The 19,047-nt window shown below is 39.9% G+C and overlaps 1 protein-coding gene and 1 long non-coding RNA gene across 2 annotated transcripts in view; one reads left to right on the plus strand and one right to left on the minus strand.

Moving 5' to 3' along the window:
* Window positions 1–955: 955 nt before the first annotated feature.
* LOC148330107 (uncharacterized) lies at window positions 956–1,807 on the minus strand. The gene is made up of 3 exons (XR_015845052.1): window positions 1,671–1,807; window positions 1,371–1,481; window positions 956–1,274 (listed from the first exon to the last, which is right to left on the minus strand). It is a non-coding gene; the product is annotated as an uncharacterized LOC148330107 (long non-coding RNA).
* LOC148330108 (protocadherin-15-like) overlaps window positions 980–19,047 on the plus strand; it is a 188,746-nt gene continuing 170,678 nt past the window's right edge. Inside the window, exon 1 of the mRNA XM_088304514.1 lies at window positions 980–1,488. The gene's annotated coding sequence lies outside the window, so the exon portion shown is untranslated. The remainder of the gene's footprint in view (window positions 1,489–19,047) is intronic.

The raw sequence follows: 19,047 nt of genomic DNA on the forward strand, positions 1-19,047 counted from the left end.
AGATACTTGACAACAGACTGAGGCGGGATGTAAGTCAAGTCTCTCAGGGAAAGATCGGGCTCACACCACAGACGTGCTATGCTGTGGAAACCTTACGATCAGTTTCAAGACATAATACTGCCACGTAATTGTGAAAATTGCCTACAGATGCCACTAGATGGCAGCAAAGCAAAATAGTCAAAATAGATTCTGAGCACTAAGATGCCAAAAAAGATGGCGCCAAAGCAATCCTTATGCGCACAAAAACATTTTCTAAAAGATTTTCGAATGGTTGTGTGTGGATTTGTTGATTTTGCTTATCGCTGCCCTCTCACAAGTGATTACCATATCACAGGTCACGTTTGTCACTTTCAACGCGAGGCCTGCGAGAAGGCCTTACTGTCACCAACTCGTGATCTGATTGGCTATTGCTGTCTATCAACTCCAAGATGCTGTTCACTCACACAGCACAGACACCCGTACTGTTGATTCTTAATCGTTCCGAATAGTATCAGCCATTGGTACTGAGAAATCTGCCTGGCAACACAAGCTTGCTGAATTCTGATTGGATAAAAACTCTCACCTAAAAATACAACATTGGATATGACATGAATGTGAAGAATATGTTGTATGTGTACATGTATGTGGAAAATCTAATGAACTAAATCATAAATTGTAAGGAGAAGCATCTTAGATAATGAATGGATGGATAATAATGTATTCTTGATTTTGGTAGTTAGGCCAACAAAGGCCTTGATCTCCCACCACTTTTGTTACTATTGTCGCTCTTTTGGTTTTATGAAATTTATTTTGATGAACCTTTTTCGTATTAAAAACTCTTTACAAAAAGTACAGACTATAGACTACTTGCCCACCTCCTTGTCGTCATTTTGACAACATTTACCGTAGAAAGTGTTTATCCAACATGACTTATTTCACGACAGCCCTAATTCACCGAGATAATCAATATGCTAAATTCAACCTTAGGTGGCGCCAGAGAGCAACAAAAGGAACTCCACTGGATAGAGGGGGAGCGGAGCCAAGCCGACTCACAGGTTGTGTGTCTCCCTTTCGTATTCCACTGTGTCTCCAGCCGTGTGAATGGATGTTCGTGTGTGTGTGTGTGTGACCATGTGAGCCACCTGTCAGGGTAGAGATGCAACCAGCAACACTCCCTCGCTGGAAGGAGCTACACACTCTGCTCCAGAGTCACCAGGACCCTTGAACGCATCACTCCAACTTCAGCCGGTGCGCGCGGAAGAAAGTGAACCGCACGCCGTCACCATGCAGGCTGCCTGGGGAGGAGAGAGAAGATTATAGACGGCCGGGATTGGGGGAAAGCTCCCCCCTTTGGAAGATTATAGGCTTGAGCACATGTGAAGGACATATACCGAAGAGGATTAGGTCATGTGCACTCCTGCCGACTTGTCATCTCTCCCTGTTCTTGTCCTCTGAACATTTGCGCAATGACCTTTGGCGCACTTGGAATACAACGGACGCGCCTTTGAGGTAAGAGAAAGCATTTTTTAAAATTACAAATATGCGTTTGCATTATTTTAGTCTGACATGCGCGTTTTGTGGGTTGTTCTTTTGAGGTTTATGCACACAGCCCAGTCCACAATTTGGTAACGTGAAATTTTTTTTAAATAGCCATCTTCGTATCGCCGGATAGTTACACGGTTATTACCCACGCAGCATGTTCCATCAAGTGTCCCGGTGAGTCGACACATCCCGGAGCAGCGGAGGCTGAAGGCAATTTGCAGGGCAGGCTTCAAATTTAAGGGCGATCGATACTTGAGGAGGTGCGTTCAAGTGTGCTTGATAAAAAAAAAAAAAAAAGAAAAGATCATTGGGGGGGGAAATGTTGCACTGCTCTCATCCGGGCTAGAAAATGTGATTCAACAACAGAAGGCACCATCCATGACACTTTTTATTTATTTAATTTTTTTAGCAATTTTTGGGGAATGAGCTGAGCTGAGAATGAAAGTTGGATAACTTGTGACACAAGTACCATCAAAAAGAAAAAAAAAATCCACATGCAGCATAGTCATCTGAAATGTATTATACTTAAAAGTTAAATTCAACTGAACTACTAAACAATAAACACCCCCTCCCCCCAAAAAACAACAATTTGACGGTTAGGTGATTCATAGCGTACCACTAGAGGGAGACAGTTTGCCACCAGTTGCATTCATGCCACACTTTGCGAATCACTTGTCTAACCCACATTCAGACAGCACAGTTATAAATTCATGAGCTCATCTGCGGAAGAAAGAAAAAACATAAAAATAGTCCTGGTGTAAAAGTTAAAGTGCACATGCATTTAGCTTTGACTGAGCATCCTGAGTGCACTCAAAGTTCACCATCGTAGTAATAGTCAACTGGCATGAACTTTGTCTGGAGTTTACTGGTCCAGTAACACAGATTGGCAACTTGGCCTTTTTCTGTAACCGACAACCACAATGAGCCGCCGCGAAGGCCAAATCCGAATGGAATGTCATTTGGATTCACAGGGGAGGTACAGAAAATTCCTTTCGACAATCTGAACAAACATGTCTACAGTTTCAATTAAACTACTTGAAACCTTTTACCAAACTGTTGCTTAAATAAAAACTATTAAATCGATTACAACTGATGCGCTAAATAGGCAAATGAACGCCATCTTGAGATATCACGTAATGTTTAAATCCATTTAATGTTACACGGCTGGAAAACGGCTGTTCTGATTAATGTAGTGGTGCATGTAAAAGACAGATCGCAATAGATAAAGTCACAGTTGACCACACGTTTGTAAACCGGGCTGTCATTTTTAAAAACAAACAAAAAAAAACAAAACACCCAGACTTTCAATCCTGAGGCGACATAATGCTGCACGGCTTTGGCAGTTATTCAAGCATTCACAAGACAGATGATGGAGGCGACAGACCAATAGAATTTATGATTTATGAAAAAAATACTAACCTGACCGTGTTTGGAGCTCCGAGCTTTGCGCCTAACATCAACGATAAGGACACGCCAAAAACACTCCCGACATTATGTCTATTGCGTGTCTCTGAATTAGTGCCATTTATATCCACAATACCTGGCTTTTTATTGGTCTTACCGTGTTTGCCGTAAAACTGACAGGAGCTCATCTAATAGGATGAAATTCCAAATACTGTTAGTGTATCTGCGCGTAACATCGCCTCTCCTTCCAATGAGTAAAGCCCCCATGATCTTGTTATCCCGTTCTTGAAGGATGTGTTTCACATACCCCCTCTTCTCTGATGTGGATTTAGCTGATGAGAACCATGCTGAGCTGTATCCACAGGTTTTTTTATCTTCTTTTTTTTTTTGCGTGAGGCGGTGGGTTATAAGCACACCACACGTGTGCTGGGAATCCCTAAAAAGCTTTTTTTTTTGCTGCAGGATGTCTCCATCCGTCAAGGGCCATGCTGCCTCTTTTTACGGGCTCACGTTTGGGGAAATAAGAGCTGAACAGCAGCTCGGTTCAGGCCAGTTGTGAAGGCGGCATTGATATTCCGCCCGTGTCTTGCTCCATAGGCAGCCCGTTGTCACGGTTCGCGCGGTGCGATCGAGGCTGATCAACGCTCGCTTGGGAGGAATCAGGTGGCTAATTTTATGGAATGTTAAAGGGGACATGCTATGGGAAATTGACTTGTGTACAAATAGTTAGCTCTCTAGAGTGCCGGCCCCCCCACCGAGTGTGAAATGGAACACCCGAGTGAATCTGTCGTAATCTGCCAATTTCTGAAAATGGCTCTTTTAAGCGAGCTCTTCGGAATTTTACCGGATTGTCATGTAATGACACGGCTAGTTTACCGGTTTACATATTACTCTTTCCACGCGGTTTCGCTCCATTTTCCAAGCAACAGGAGGGATCACTATCAAGTCAAAACTGAAAGCTGCAAACAACAACTCAATTTCATTTCTAATATAAAAGTGTTGCTTTGGTGCTGGGATGAGCTTTATTTAGTCAGGCTATGCATAACCTTGACAAATTGGAAAAAAAAAGTGCTTTGCCGCCAACGTGTAGCACTTCCCAACTCGATCTCAGCTTCTATTCAAAGTATAAGATTAGCATTAGCGATATTAGCATACTTGATTGTTTGTTGATGACATGATGTGAGTGCTATTTGGCATATGCGATTTAGCGGCTGGGTGATGAAGTGCTGCCTTCACGAGTGAAAAATGTGTTGTGAAAACACCCAAATGATGCTTTGGACCAGTGTCAAACACATTTTTGTCATTATGGCTTCCCTCAAGGTTGTCTTTATGACAGTAAAACCGAATAAATGTTCAATCGGCTCATTGTTACAAACTGATAGACTACTAGTTTGGAAATCCGAAGTCAAGGATAGTAGTATGTTCTGTTAATGTTCACGTTTCTGTAAAAAGGCCAACACAGAATTGTGCAAAATGTTCAAAATTTTGATAGAAATTTGAGCGAGAGCATGAATTCTAAGTAGACACGCATGACTTCCTTTCGCGGGCCGTACAAAATGATGTGGTGGCCAGGACCTGGCCCCCAGGCCTTGAGTTTGCCACCTGTACTTTAGACAAGTCCCTACTTGCCTAGTTGCAACACGGCGGTTGTCATAGTAACGGAAACCATACTCTCCATTTAACGCGCAGTACTGGGGGAGGGGTGAGCAGTTAACGAGACAAAACCGCCCTCCCACTCTGCAGAATGATCCGAGTCGAGTTTATTCGTGAACTCGTGTTTATTAACTGCCACGGGAACAGATGTGACACACTCGACCGTCACTGGAGAATGCTAAGTGCATTTAAATTATTTATCCTTTGAGTATTTTGATTGAAGAACGTCAGAAACACCTGAGGGCTATTTTAGACTGAAAAACAAAATGCTGAATTAATCTCTTTTGAACACTTGCTTAGTAGATAACGTGGTCGTGTCACCTTTGGAAAGGACGACAACAACTTCTTATCGTCAGATGAACTTGATCTGGGAAAGTGAGTAATTTTCACTCGTGTGCTAACTAACACTATTGAAAAGCTTCACGTGACGGGAGTATATTTGTGTTGCTTGATGCTTCCTGGTCCTCTAAGTTTTAAAAGCTTTGCCGATCGTTTCGCATCTTTATGCAATTACAAACCCTTTAGGGCGGTCGTCACCGTTTTGCAGATTTCTGCTATTCGCCTCAGTGGCTTGGTCCCTATCCCTGGCAAATAAAGGCGCATTCACCGTCTCCTCTTAAAGCAGACGACCCTTTTGTCGGCACTAGACCAGGGCTGGGCAAACTTTTTGACTGGTGGGCCACAATGGGTTCTAAAGTTTGACAGAGGGGCCGGACCTGGAGCAGATGGATGGAATGTTTTGGTCAACTCACCTCATCTGAGAAAAAAATACATTTAATTTTAAATGAAAGTGAACAAAAGCATTACAACAAAATATATGTTTTTGACACACCACAGTATTTAGAAAATAAAACATGAACAAGTTTTGTTCATTTAATCTTTTTCAAGTTCGGCGGGCCGTATTAAAACGTTTAATGGGCCGCATGTGGCCCCCGGGCCATAGTTTTCCCACACCTGCACTCGATTATTTGTCGGATTAAACTTTAGTGCTCATAGTATTGTTTGCATTTCTTCACAACCAAATTGAGCAGCCTGATGACATTCCTCTGGTTTGACCTTCCAGCATCCTGATGGAAGCCGTTTTTATGTGTTTGTTTCATGCACTAAGCACCACCTCGAGTCATTACGGGTGCCCCTTGTGGCTCGTTCATTTTCACCGCTTTGCAGCAGGGCTGAGAATTAAGAGATCTCGGAGCGGCTCTGGTGCATCCCTGATTTCAAAGGCATCCGCTTTTTTTTTTTTTTCTCTCTCTCTCTCTCTCTCTCTCTCTCAGTGGCGTCAGGTGCAGTCGTGGCACACTGTGTGGCCGTTCAGCGTCCTCTTGAAGATTTATGGTCGGCCGAGTAGAAAGATTTATCTGTCCCGGGTGCATGAAATTGCAATGCTCTGCAGTATTGCGTCCAGGGCCGGCGTGGGTGACTGATTCGCCAAACGGTGGGCGAGGTACAAAAAACGGCATACTCCATTTCTGGTAGACATGATCAAGGCTTTGTTTTTTTTTATTTTTTATTTATTTATTTATTTTTTTAATCCTCCCTTTTATTGAAAGAGAGAATGGAAACAAGCACAAAGGAGTAACCGCTGGGGAGCCACAAAGAAAATCCATTGGAGGAGTCGTTGGCATAAGTTTTGAAGAGTCGCTCGCACTCGAGTGCAAAAGTTGACAACTGGTTGCAGGAGGACGATTCCGACGAGGCCTGCCTTCCAAAACTTAGCTTAGAAGTCGCTGCTCATTTGCATTTCATTATTTTCTACTTTTCGCACTCCTCAATGAGAGACGCGCTGAGAATCCATATATCGGATGCTATGCGAGACGAGTATCTGGGTTCATCCTTCACTGCACTCGACGGCGCCAGCGTCTCGCGGCCCACTTAAAGGACGCGAGCGAGCGCAGGTGCGCCGTTTGTTTCCCCGCCGCCTCTGATCACTGTCCCCGTGTCTTATTAAATTGACAAACATTGACAGAGGCAGGCCGTATCAGTTTTCAAGTGCTTGTTGTCAGCCCTGTGTTGCTTCTTGACGACAGCGGTTGTTTGCACTCAGACGAAAATCATTTGGAAGATAAGGTGCTCCACTGCGTGACACCGCACTTCAAGTGGATTTAGTGTTGTGCTCGTTCCGGGCCGAGAAAGTGATGCACCTCTCGGGTCACTTGGTGCATCCTGAAAGTCAAGGTAGTAGATCAGTTTGTTGTTTGCTGCGGTGCTCAATTCATTTCTCAAAAACTTGCTCATGCTAAATTCAATTAATAATGGCTGTGTAGTAGAATGCAGTTTTTAGAAAGCATAGACTGCTATTTTGGAAAAAGTAAAAACGCGTTTTATTTATTTGTATAATGTCTAGATAAGCTCAGTGCTTGATAGGGCTGGGTTTAAAAAAAAATCCAGAATTGATTTTCCTTTTCATAGCCCGATATCGATTCATAACACCATATATCCATACTTTTAATGATGTTTTCCTCACAAATTGACATGATTTCACGCGTGACGCGAGATCTTGTCACTACGCGAGATTTGCGTATCAAAACAAAATGGCGGAAGCAGTGAAGTCAGCGCCAACAAGCATGAAGGCATTTATATATTTACCCTAAGAAAAAAATTATCGCAATCAGAAAATGGATGAAAAACAAATATCAAGATTACCTTCCAAATTTGTTCAGCAATGGAGTCGTAGTTTGACTTTTTTTTGCCCTTAGTTGTTTAAAATTTGCGATAAAAGCTGCAGATGATGAATTCTTAAAATAAGAGGACAAGTGCTTACATCAAGCTCTTTATTGGCCACTCCCACTTGAAGTTTACCACAAAGCTAAACTCAAAAAAAAGAAACTTGCACATTGTGTATATAAGCAAACCACTCAACTAACTTAATGCTACCATTTCATTGGAAATGCCATAGAAGGGCTAACAGAACTAGCATTGATATCAGTATAAAACAAGATTCACAGGCATATATTCTTTATCCTCTGCAAAAAACGATTACCAAAAATGTAGTTTGATTGCGAAAATCTTCCATGTTATCAAAATTCAAGTGAGCAATGTCGATACAGCCCCTTGGTGGTACAATTCCCGTTGAATCATCACAATGCGCAAACTGTTTCGTTGTTTACATTCTATTTAATGAGTTTTGTATGTTTTTATAACGCACAACACAGATTGGTGAAGTGCTGCGTTCACAAGTGAAAATACAACCTGCTATTACGTCGTCATGGGGGCTTCGATGCATAAGCAGCCACCCCATAACGCCGCCCCTGGTCGTCTTGGTAACGAAAGCTGAGCTTGTGTTGACCACACCTCACAGCAGAGGTGGGCGGGGTGAACATCCGCTCATTTGCATGAGATGGCAGCCCGGAATCAGATTAACTCATTCAATACCATTGACGGATAAATACGTCAAAATCCATTTTTTTTTACTGGGAATGAATGATTAATTAAAAAACAAAACAAAACAAAAAAAAACTTTATATGTGACCTTATGAGCTCATGAAACTCCGTTGTTTATAATAGCGATGGATTGGAGATGATTGGAAAGCTGCAAAGTGTGCTAATTGATCCCGTTGCTCATTTTCCTGTAAATGACAAAACGGAGTTTCTCTTGAGCTTGGGCCGCTAATTCAAACTCCAAGCCGCCTTCGCTAGAGCAAAGCTGGACTCAGTGTAAGAAATCCGTGTCCTGCTCTCTGCCGAAGCATGAAGGGAGATGATTGCATATAGTGTAAGTTATCTCCGCGCGCCAACGCCAACAGTCTCCAAATGAATCAGGAGCCGACTGGCGCTGAATATTAAAAGACGACGCTTTGTGGATGCAATGCTGATTTGTTCCATTCTTTCCCCCAGTCCGCTCCCCTTCGCGTTTTAAATTTTTATTTTTTTATTTTGTTACGCCACAATATGGCACGCATGCGGCTTTCATTCCTCAAACATTTGTAATCTCTTTACGTTTTGGAACTCCGTCGCTTGGGGAAATACGCATAAAGAAACATCCTTTGGTGATGGATGGTATGATAAAATTCAACAGAACTGCGGAAGTTGAAAGTAAGACGCACAAAACCTCAGTTCTGCGAGTATCAGAGGATTAACTAGTGTGTGGCGTTTTTTTTTCTTGATTTTTATTTTTTTTTGCCTTTTCAACATTAGTTCCAATGAAGTATCAACCCTCAACAAGCAGTGTTAAGAGAAAAATACACAATGCATGTTAGACTTCTGGCCATATATTGGATGAGAACAAAACATGGCCAATTACTATACTGTAGTATTACCCTTTAAGGGGTGTGGCCTAGTGAGTGACATCAAGATAGCCGTGTCTTGTTTAGTCTGCATGTGAGCTTCGAGGAGTTAACTATTTAGGAGTTTGACTGTTCGATAAACGCCTGAAAGCGTATCGGCAGCTGTGTCTCTCTTCGCCCACACAACGCAGTGCTTCCCAATTATTTTCTGTTACGCACCCCCTAGCAAGAATAAAACAATTCGCGCCCCCCCACCACTACCCACTCTCTGCCACAACTATAAATAATAACATTTTTCTTGCAAATTAAAACTACACTATAGAGTTAATACTCGCTGCACACGATGGGCAAGGAGAGCACCACCGCCAACTACTGGAGTGGATGTGCAATTACACTTTTCAGGGCAGATTATTCCCTGTTCTGTCCAATTCAAGAGATTCTAACGTATGTATTGTAATGTTTACGATTATTTCTGTTGTCTCCACATGTGCAAATGCTCCCGTGACGGATTTGAGTATTAGGCAGCTGCCACGATGGCCCCCACTTAAAAGTGGCCCCGAGGTGATGTTTAGCTAAAATTGAATCAATAAATGTATATCCCGATTACAGCTGTTCGCTTGGCCTCAGGGTATTGTCCATCTAATGAGCAGGTCAGAGCACATTGCTGCGATAGGAAGTGAACGTTAGCGTCGCCTCTCTCAGGTGGAGGCTTTGTTGTTATTGTTTAACCCGCAAACGGGGCCAAATTTATGAAGGGAGCTGGTGGTTACTTTCATGTATGCGCCGCTGATGGCAAGCAGTTTGTTTAAAAAATATTTGCTCATGATTTCCCATTTGGAACAAGTAAATACGGTATGGCGTAATCATGTGAATTATCATACGATGATTATAGGACCATAAGAATAAATATTTGCATTGCAGATTAGGAAATATTTACTCTTTGGGTTTAATCATGTGGACTGAATGGATTAATTTTCTTTGACCTTGATTGTCATGACGGCGTGCCAAAATCACTCAACACGTTTGTAGTGGTTTTATACAAACGTGAGATATTTTCAAAACATTTGCAAGATAATTGAATGCGTTATTACACTTTTAGATAATTATGTCTGAATAACGGAACTGATTTGCTGTGTTTGATATTCATGTATGTGTGTTTAAATATTTTAAAATGTAATTGTCTAAAAACTATTTAAAAATATATATTCTGTAAAAAAACATTTTTTTTCAAAAACTTATCACCTGTCATTTATTTATAAATATTAAAAAATATAAATAAACATGACATTTAATTTGCATATGAATAGTTTTGCAACCATATTTTAAATTATATTTTAAGTGGCATTTTTAATTCATTAACTTAATGCTTCATTTCATAATTTCAAATTTTAATTTAATAATATGATTTATGTCACTATTATTCCATCACTGTATAATACTATAGTTATGGAATCTGTTATTTAATTTTCCATAAAATACAAAATATGTTGATATGTCTTTGAATGTGTGAAATGCCTTTTAAATGCAAATTCATTTTCTTCCACCGCTTTCTTCATCTGGCGCGTCTTTCCATTTCAAATATTAGGCCACGTTTGAATATTTAACATTCTGCAATTGTCACATCTGTTCTGGCAGGTTGATACGTTCATCGTAATTTGGTGTAGAACAAGAGGCAACTTATTCATCATATGAGTAATTTAGCGGCCACAAGAAATCTCCAAACAACACAAGAGGGAAAGTGGGTCGATCTCATCCGAGTGAGACGCTCTGCAGAAATATATTACTCGACGTACTTTGGTGTGACGTTATTAGGAATTCAGTTTTGTGAATGTGAAGTATGCTGCTTCAAAGGAGGCTGTGAGGAGTCAAAAAAAAAAAAAGAGGCTTTGGAGATTCAATATTTGTCGACCATCATCCAGTTGACGCACAACACAAATTTGTGACTGTTTGAAAGCATTTCCCACCCCTTTTAGTTTTAAAACAATTATATCACACTTTTGCGCTCTATGGCTTTGCTGAAATCAGCTACTGTTCCCATGACAACCAGGGGCGGGACCTGAAAGTTGCGACAAGGCAACAAAAAGCATTTTAACTTGCGGAGGACGCAGTTCATACAACACAAAATAGACCCCGCCCATGGCTTGAAAGTGGCTCTGGATCTTCACCCCGCCTCGCTGATCATGTCATGGGCAGACTTGTTGTGGATGTGGTTATTATGTAAATTAGCCCACTTTTACATAACTGTGGAGTAGATGACAAAATATGTACTTTTTTTTTAAATGATGAAATAGAATTAAAAAAAATGTAAAATGTAAAAATGTGACCAGTGCGCTCTCTGTAAAGTCTTCAGTAACAGATTTTCTTTGCCAACAAACAAAAACCACGATTAATCAATAATGTAAATATTTTCGATTAATTAGTTAAAAAATTTGAATCGCTTGACAGCGCTAGTAATAATCTTTTTGAGTACTTGCATTTCATATTTTTATAGTAAAGGTAAATATCTGCACTAATACTTAAGTACAGAGTGTGATTACTTTAGCCACCTTTTGTCTGAGCTTCTTTTTTTCTACACACATGAGTCATACCCCACTAACTTCAGTCAACACGCACTCTTATCCCAGGCAGATGGTCATGTCCGGTCCTTCGCCATCCTGTCATTTAATCAACATATACTATTCCCTCAATCCAAAACATACTTAGCACTTTAATCACTCGTAATTAAGTCAGTCGAGACATACAAGTGAGACTTGAGCACTGTTTTGTTTTCGTGTGAGGATAAGAAAGGAGACGTTGCTCTTGTCTCTCGATTATCTGAGCCTTCTTTTTTGTTGCCAAGAAAAAAAACGTAGTAGAAAGGCCTTTAAAAAAAATAAATAAATAAATAAAATATAGTAGTGTTTGATGCCTTGGGCTTTGTAAGGTTAAATCTGAAATTGTTTGACCAAAGGGTTGTCTGACTGTTAGTCCACAAGTGAACCTTTTGAAGATCAACTACCATCAGGGATTTTTTTTTTTCAGCTCATCTACTCTGGAGATTCCCCCCGTCAGTCACAATTCATCAGCTTGTGTGTGTGTGTGTGTGTGTGTGTGTGTGCGCTTTCCTGAGATGAGGTTTACCAAACAAGCGGTTCCCCCTACGGACGTGTGATGCAAGGGCTCCTTTTGACCCGCAATCGGCATTTTCGCAGGGGTATCGGTGGGAAAAAATAGTTACGGGGATAAAGCACAAGTTCCTACTTCATTTTGCATCCTAGAATGTCAGAAACCTCTTATTTTACTTCACTTTTTTTTTACCCCCAGTTCAGAAAGATAAACACTAAATTGTATTAGAAATAAAACCTAGGGATGTCAATCAACAGCTTCACTGGGGGAGAGAGCCTAGCCTAGCTGACTTGGACGAGAAACATTGTCACCACTGTTCAATTTAGAGTATGGGTGGCAGATATTTGGGGGGAAAAAAAGTTCAAGTATCCTTTCACACAAAACACAAAGAGAAATACACTTTGTGTATTGAAAACAAAAGCAACTTTGCCTTCTTCAGCTAGCTTAATGCTAGCACAGTTAGCAAAACCCAATAGAAGGGCTAACGAAAAACAGCAATTTACAGTCGCACAGATATTTGAAAAGACAATATAGCAATACTCTCAGGCATATATTCTTTCTCCTCTGCGAAAAACCCTTCACAGAGCTGTATATCATGAAATATAATTTCCACCCTTTGTGATAGTGAAGTGTGACTCTGAGATGCTTTACCCTTATTTTGACACTTCATATCAAATATTTCATTAATCCCGCCGAGCAAAGGAGCCTGGGAAGTGTGTTTGAACATGACAGGCTCGAAGGGGGATGAGGAGGGGATGGGGCTTTTAATAAAGAGGACAAGGTTTTAGCTCGGGGGGTTGGGGGGTGTTGAACGGTGACGAAGACTGGGAATTACTTGTCTCTTTGAAGTTCATTTGAGAGGCACAATTAAATGGGGAAAAAGTCCCACTTTATTTCCTGACCGCCTGTTTTGCGGATGGCTCTGCGTCATCGTATTGCACAGGAAATGAAATAAAAAGGGGCTGCGTGTGAAATGTGTCGAGGGCCATTACCTTAACAGTGGGTCATGGTAACATCTGTGGAGAGAAAATGACTTTCTTACTTCTGTGAAATTATGTGCACCTGAACAGAATTGTTTTTATTCATAGGCTGGAATAGCCATTCATCAAAAGGCATATTTCCTTGCGTGCAGGGTTGCTTATATTCTGATTGCGCCGTAGCGTAAACAATAAAAGTGCTCCAATTGTACTGATAGTGTTTTTTTTTTTTTGTATTCATCTGGTCGGCATGGCAACCGCTTGAGGCCTAATGTTACGGAATAACAATCAAAGTCGCAATTTTTCAATTGTGAGATGGCCACTCTAGCACTTTGCCAAGGAAATGTGAAGTAAATGGGCAAGGCCAACCCCCACAGCCAAAAAAAAAAATAAAAATAAAAAGAGAATGGGGTTTTCACTTCAAAGCATGTTGAAGTGGTCGCCAATTCAAAAAGATGACTTCGGAGGGCACTTGCAGAAAAAATTGGAAGACTCCTATTGTACTGTGATCAAACTTAGCCCTCAAAATGTCTTCGCTGTTGGGAAGCTTCAAGTGGAAAATTACAATGTTCAAAAACCTGATGTCAGAGTCAGATGTCTTTGCGTGAACGGCTGTTGACTTTAGATCGGTGGTTGCAGTAGCAGGTCCTGTTTTGACAAAATTGCCACGGCTTGCCTAAGCCTCTCAAAATGCCGTTGGACTGGAGTCAGGGGCAATATTGCAATAGTGTAATTACTGAATGTACTGTAGTATCTGTGTTGGATGTGTGCCAGTAAGAGATGTACATAGATCAGTGAGTGGTGTCAGGAGCTGAAGTTGGGGAGGTTGATCTTCACGTGAGCGTGAGGTGTGGTCTACAGCAGCTCCTGAAGAGTTTAGTTCGACATATTTTTCCAAAAATGGATGAATTAAAATGTATTTAATATTTTTTGGGTTGTTTTTAAGTCATATTTATTGAAAAGATTTTTGGCAGCAATAAAATAAATCAACAAGGAATGATCATTTATGTTCAAATTAATTTTCCAAAATTATTGGTTGATTAATTAAGATATGAGGGTTGGCATTTTATAAATGTATACATGATGATCAAATAAAATAAGTGAATTATTATATTATTAGTGCTGAAACCGTAGATTCCCTTGATTAATTGATAAATCGAATACAAAATTTCCATCCCTTCTCAAATTGTTTGTTTGGTTTGTAACATGTCAAAAAGAATTGGCAACAAATGTTGATCATTGTTTTTTTTTTGTTTTTTTCAAATTCTAATTACGAACGTTCACAAATATCTTATTTTGATCAAAACACAAATAATCTGTCTGCTTTCATGTAATAATACAGAGAATGGAGAATATTTACTGTTTAACGGTTTGAAATCTGAAGATTTGTAAAATTTTTAGTTAAACGGTGCCTTTTTATTTTATTATTTATTATTATTATTTATTATTATGTGTATATATATATATTATTTATTTAATTAATCTACAAATGAACCGATCGTCTGTGTTAACAATCGATTGAGTGCAACGTTACACAACTGCACAAGAATGGCTTGAGATAATGAACCACGTGCTGCTTCACCATGTCAGATGATCGATCGACGATCTGTTCCATTTCCATGATATTTATTTCAAATCCCAGAAGTCTGTAAATTCGGACCCGCACTATGTCCGACTCAATACCCTTTACTCCCACTTGCACTGTTCCAATCTCATTCCCGATAACATTCACAACAAGGGGTCTCGATACATTCCGTCCTATTTCACAGTGCATTTATTCACCCGGCGCAAGAAAACGGTTAATTCACCTCGGGTTCTCAGGCGAAGGTTATCACTTTGCGAACGCCGTCAGGGCGGCTTGGAAACGTGACGTCCGTTTTCAAGTGGAGGAAACGTTGATGTTTTCAAAGAACTACAAAGATGACATTCACGCTGTATAAAAAGGGTTCAATCGTACGCGTACAGCCAAGAAATGTTGCTCGGTGCGGCCGCACATTTTGCGCATGCCAGAAACTGCCACTGACTGTAACTCTTGTTTCCACTTGTTTCTCGACGATAGCCTTCAACTAAGAAACACGATCTTGGCATTGACGGAGCAGTGTCACACTTGTTTGCATTTGTAAGGCTGCCAATAAATTAATTTGTTCTTCACTACAGCTTCGAGCAACAGATTGAATGCACGGAGGGTCAGATTTGGCGCAGTGCTGGCGTTTACCTCAAGTGGCATTTGTAATGCTTTTCATGAAACTTGCAATGCAATAATTCCTGTTTCAAAATGTACACAAAAGGCCGTTTGTCAATGTAACGTGATTCTAAATTCCCCCAAAAATGCAGACCTCATTGTTTAGTGCAAAGGCTGCCAAATTGACTGTTATTTTTTTGGGAAATAGCAAAAAGTGTATTGAGATTTTGGGAAGACGCATCTCATCTTTTTCAAGAAGTGAATCTGGGCCAGCATTGGCTCGGACTACCAATTCCTCAAATGAGAAATCCGCATTCTCTTGGCATAGCAGAACGTTGGAATAATGATGAAGCGCGACATTATCGGAAGTGGAAGACAGACTTTTGATGAATGACATTCATGAAATACTTCTTTTCTCATATCGAGGCTCAGGCCAATAAATTGAAATATCAAGCTCAATCTGAAATAAACAATAAAATACGCAAACAAATACAAGAACAAATAAATATATCATGGTAGATAACGGCATTTTTTTACATTTCGAATTTGAAGGCATCCAAGTGTAACTGCAACACTTTGAACAGCCTCAATTATTATGCTTCAAAAACATCAGTGGCATTTGCTATTGCTCTGGCTTCATCTGAGAGGCTTTTTAAATTCCACTTTTGGTGCTGCACTGATATTGATGCACGCGTGATGTGGTTTCAGTTAAACTTGCAGTCAAAAGCAACTCGCCAGCCATAATCTCTGCTCGCCACAGGTTGAGCCGCCATGCATTTGTCGACATGTAGCTGGAGCATGAGGCACGTCCCACTTCCTGTTCCTCACCAAATACCTTCTGCGTCGGAATTTGGAACAAAAAAACCAGAGTAGCGTAACAGTCCAAGTTACGACACGGCTTATGAGTGATTTGCAATTTTTTTGAGAAAACCGACGTCGCTCGGCCGTAAATTTGCCGGTCCAAGTCGACATTTCCTGTCAAATTAAACAGAGAGAGAATCATGCTTTGTGTATTTATAAAAAACATAACTTTTCGGCTACCTTAATACTCACGCAGAATACGAAACTAGCATTGCTTTTGCAGTAGTCCTAAATATTTGAACAACTTAAATATTTGAACACATATACCATATTTTCCAGACTATAAGCCGCTACTTTTTTTTCTAGATTTTGAACCATGCGGATAATACAATAGTTTGGCTTTTCTGGATTATTCTTTCGCCGGTAGGAGCGCTTTATAGTTCAGAAAATATGAGAAAAAAAACTCGATTTCTTTTTTTTTTTACATTTATTAATTTATTTATTTTTTTAATTAATTTTTTATTTTTACTTTTTAAAAAAAAAATCTCTCTTGGGTCTGTTTTAATTAGCAAAGGGCACTGTTTTAACAATCTGTTTATGTATCGTTCTGTACATGCAGTAAACAACAAATTTTTTTTTTTCAACAAAAAAACAAACAAACTGCGGCTTATAGCCTGGTGCGGCGTGTATATATATATATATATATATATATATATATATATATATTTTTTTTTTCCCAAAAAAGAGTTGCTGCGGCGCACCTTATAGTCTGGAAAATACGGTAGTCGCAACACATGTGGACAGTTCATATAACGATGCATATATTCTTTATCCTCTGTGGGACAACAACAAAAATAACTACCGCATAGTTGTGATGGTCTTATGTGTTTTATCGTCACTCAGCATGCGTCACACATCCCCCTCGAGGACACACACACCAGACAGATTGCCCATTGAATTAATGCAAGAACGAGTCGATTTATGTTTTTACTGTATGTATTTAAATGAAATATATTGAAGTATAAAGCAAGTGCTAAAGAAAATGGATTCATGGATGTTTCTGATCCCAACAGTTGAGTTTTCTTGGCTCCGTTCCACCGCGTCCCTCTGTGCCTCGTCTCTTTTGCCTGATTGTTATTCTCAGCTACGTCTCGCCGGCCCTCCCAGGCCCCTCCGCGTCCATCACTCAGCGCCTTACCTCGCCTCTCTGTCCTTGCATCTCCCACCTGTGTCTTATCCATGCAAATACCCCAAGTGTGCCCTCCGCTTTTGCTCAGTCATTTATTGTTAATCCTTTGTTGGGTTTCCAGCAGTGACTTAACTCGTCAAGTTCCCTGCTTGTCAGCGTCTGGCGCAGTTCGGGACAGCCTTGCCCGTGCCACCAGTTTAATTAGTTGGCGCTTTTGTTTCTTTGTTTAATTGCTCGTAAGTGCCTCATAAGTTCCTGCCTGTCTGCTGTTCCGTTTTGTGTTTGGGTCTACTTACTAGACTGTGGCTTCAACTCTACAAAATGACGTTTTTAAATTAGATTAAAGTACATTTTTGCCGTAATGAAAAGGATTGGCAGAATGTTATTATTATTATTATTATTATTATTAATTTATTTATTTACTTATGTATTTATGTATTTATTTATTTTATATTTATGAAGGGATTCCATCAAATTAAACAATCAATTTAGAATGGCACCTTGACAGATTTTTTTTGGAGCAAATTAAATTGTTTTTATACACTCCAGTGCTCTTTATTAAACCCATTAAAAAAAAATATATATATATATATATATATTTTATATATATATTTATATATATTTGATACCGCAGTTACCTTTTTGAGGATTCACTGCATCGAAGATTTTATAATTGTGCAAATCTTTTTTAGCTAGGGGATTTTTTTCTTTTTTTTTTTTTTTTTAATATCCTTTATATCCCATTTTTTTCCTGCATGAACTGTTACTCTAGAGTCCATAAAAGTCTAGGACCAAAATAATGCTTGCGCCGCAATTTTTTTCTTGGCAACATTTATTGTAAAGATCTTAAAATTCAAAATTAAAACTCAATTGTATAATTGATCCATTTTGCCAGAAGAAAAGTCCATCACTCAACTATATTTGTCATAAAATAATTCTAATGACGTAATGGTTATTTTTAATGCCCTACACATTTTTGTGATTCACGCTGAGTCTGATGACATTTTAAACTGAACTACAATTTCCTACTTAAAAGTTTCATGAGCCCTGCCAATCTCCGCAAACATGAACTATTCATTAGCGAGTTAGTTATTAGCCTGATGCGTCATTCACCAGAAAGGTGCCGAAGCAGCTACTCTTTATTAATTAATTCAGTTCACAGCCTACAGTCTGACCTGCCCGGACCAGGGGTGGCATCCATTAAAGCGGCGACATCCCTTATTATTAACACGCGTGGCGACTGATGGGCTTTAATGGTCAGTAAAAGCCATTGAGACACTTACTAGTGAGAAAATAGCCACACTCCAACTCCCAAGAAGTGAGGGTGGCTTGGGCGAATGAAACGGCGCCAATAGAGAGGGGCCGCGGCCATCGTCCCATTTAGTCCAGATAATTACAGCCGAGGCTATTAAAGCCCAAAGTCGAAGTAAAAAGACTAAAGCAATCCATTGGGTTTTATCTAATCTCTTGCCGAGCAGTGATGATCAATGGTGGCTATTTTCCAGTTTGGAGAGAACATCGCCATGGCGATGCTTTAAGGTGAAGGTTCTCCGAACGCTCTCATGGGTTTACGTGGCGGGGTGTCACGCTGTTGTCTTGAGGTGGCTTAATAGCTCACATAAGCACTTAGCAATCTTGTCGAAAGTATCTGAAGGCCAAACTTGACAAGCATCTTCACAATAACCGGCATAAGTTCAAGTCGCCTTCAGTAAAAGTCTTGCCGCTGACATTGAATGTATTTATGTATCAAAAATAATTTTCTCACATTAATTGTAAATTGGAAAAAAATGTGAGTGGGCAGAACTTTTGTTTGAATGTATTTCGCTTGCTTGAGTGGTGTGGTTAAAGTTCTGTGTGTTTGGCTAATGAGCAGAGTTAGCTAGCAGACGTTAGCATGGCTATCACGTTAACTGTATGCTTAAAAAAATTATAACAAAAGAATGCTGATGCCTTGACTTAACTGAAGGAATCTAAATGAATTAAACAGGTTTT

Source organism: Idiotropiscis lumnitzeri, chromosome 9 (genome assembly GCF_059441095.1).
Source record: "Idiotropiscis lumnitzeri isolate Australia: NSW breed Sydney's pygmy pipehorse chromosome 9, RoL_Ilum_1.0, whole genome shotgun sequence".
Taxonomy (NCBI): Eukaryota; Metazoa; Chordata; class Actinopteri; order Syngnathiformes; family Syngnathidae; genus Idiotropiscis; species Idiotropiscis lumnitzeri.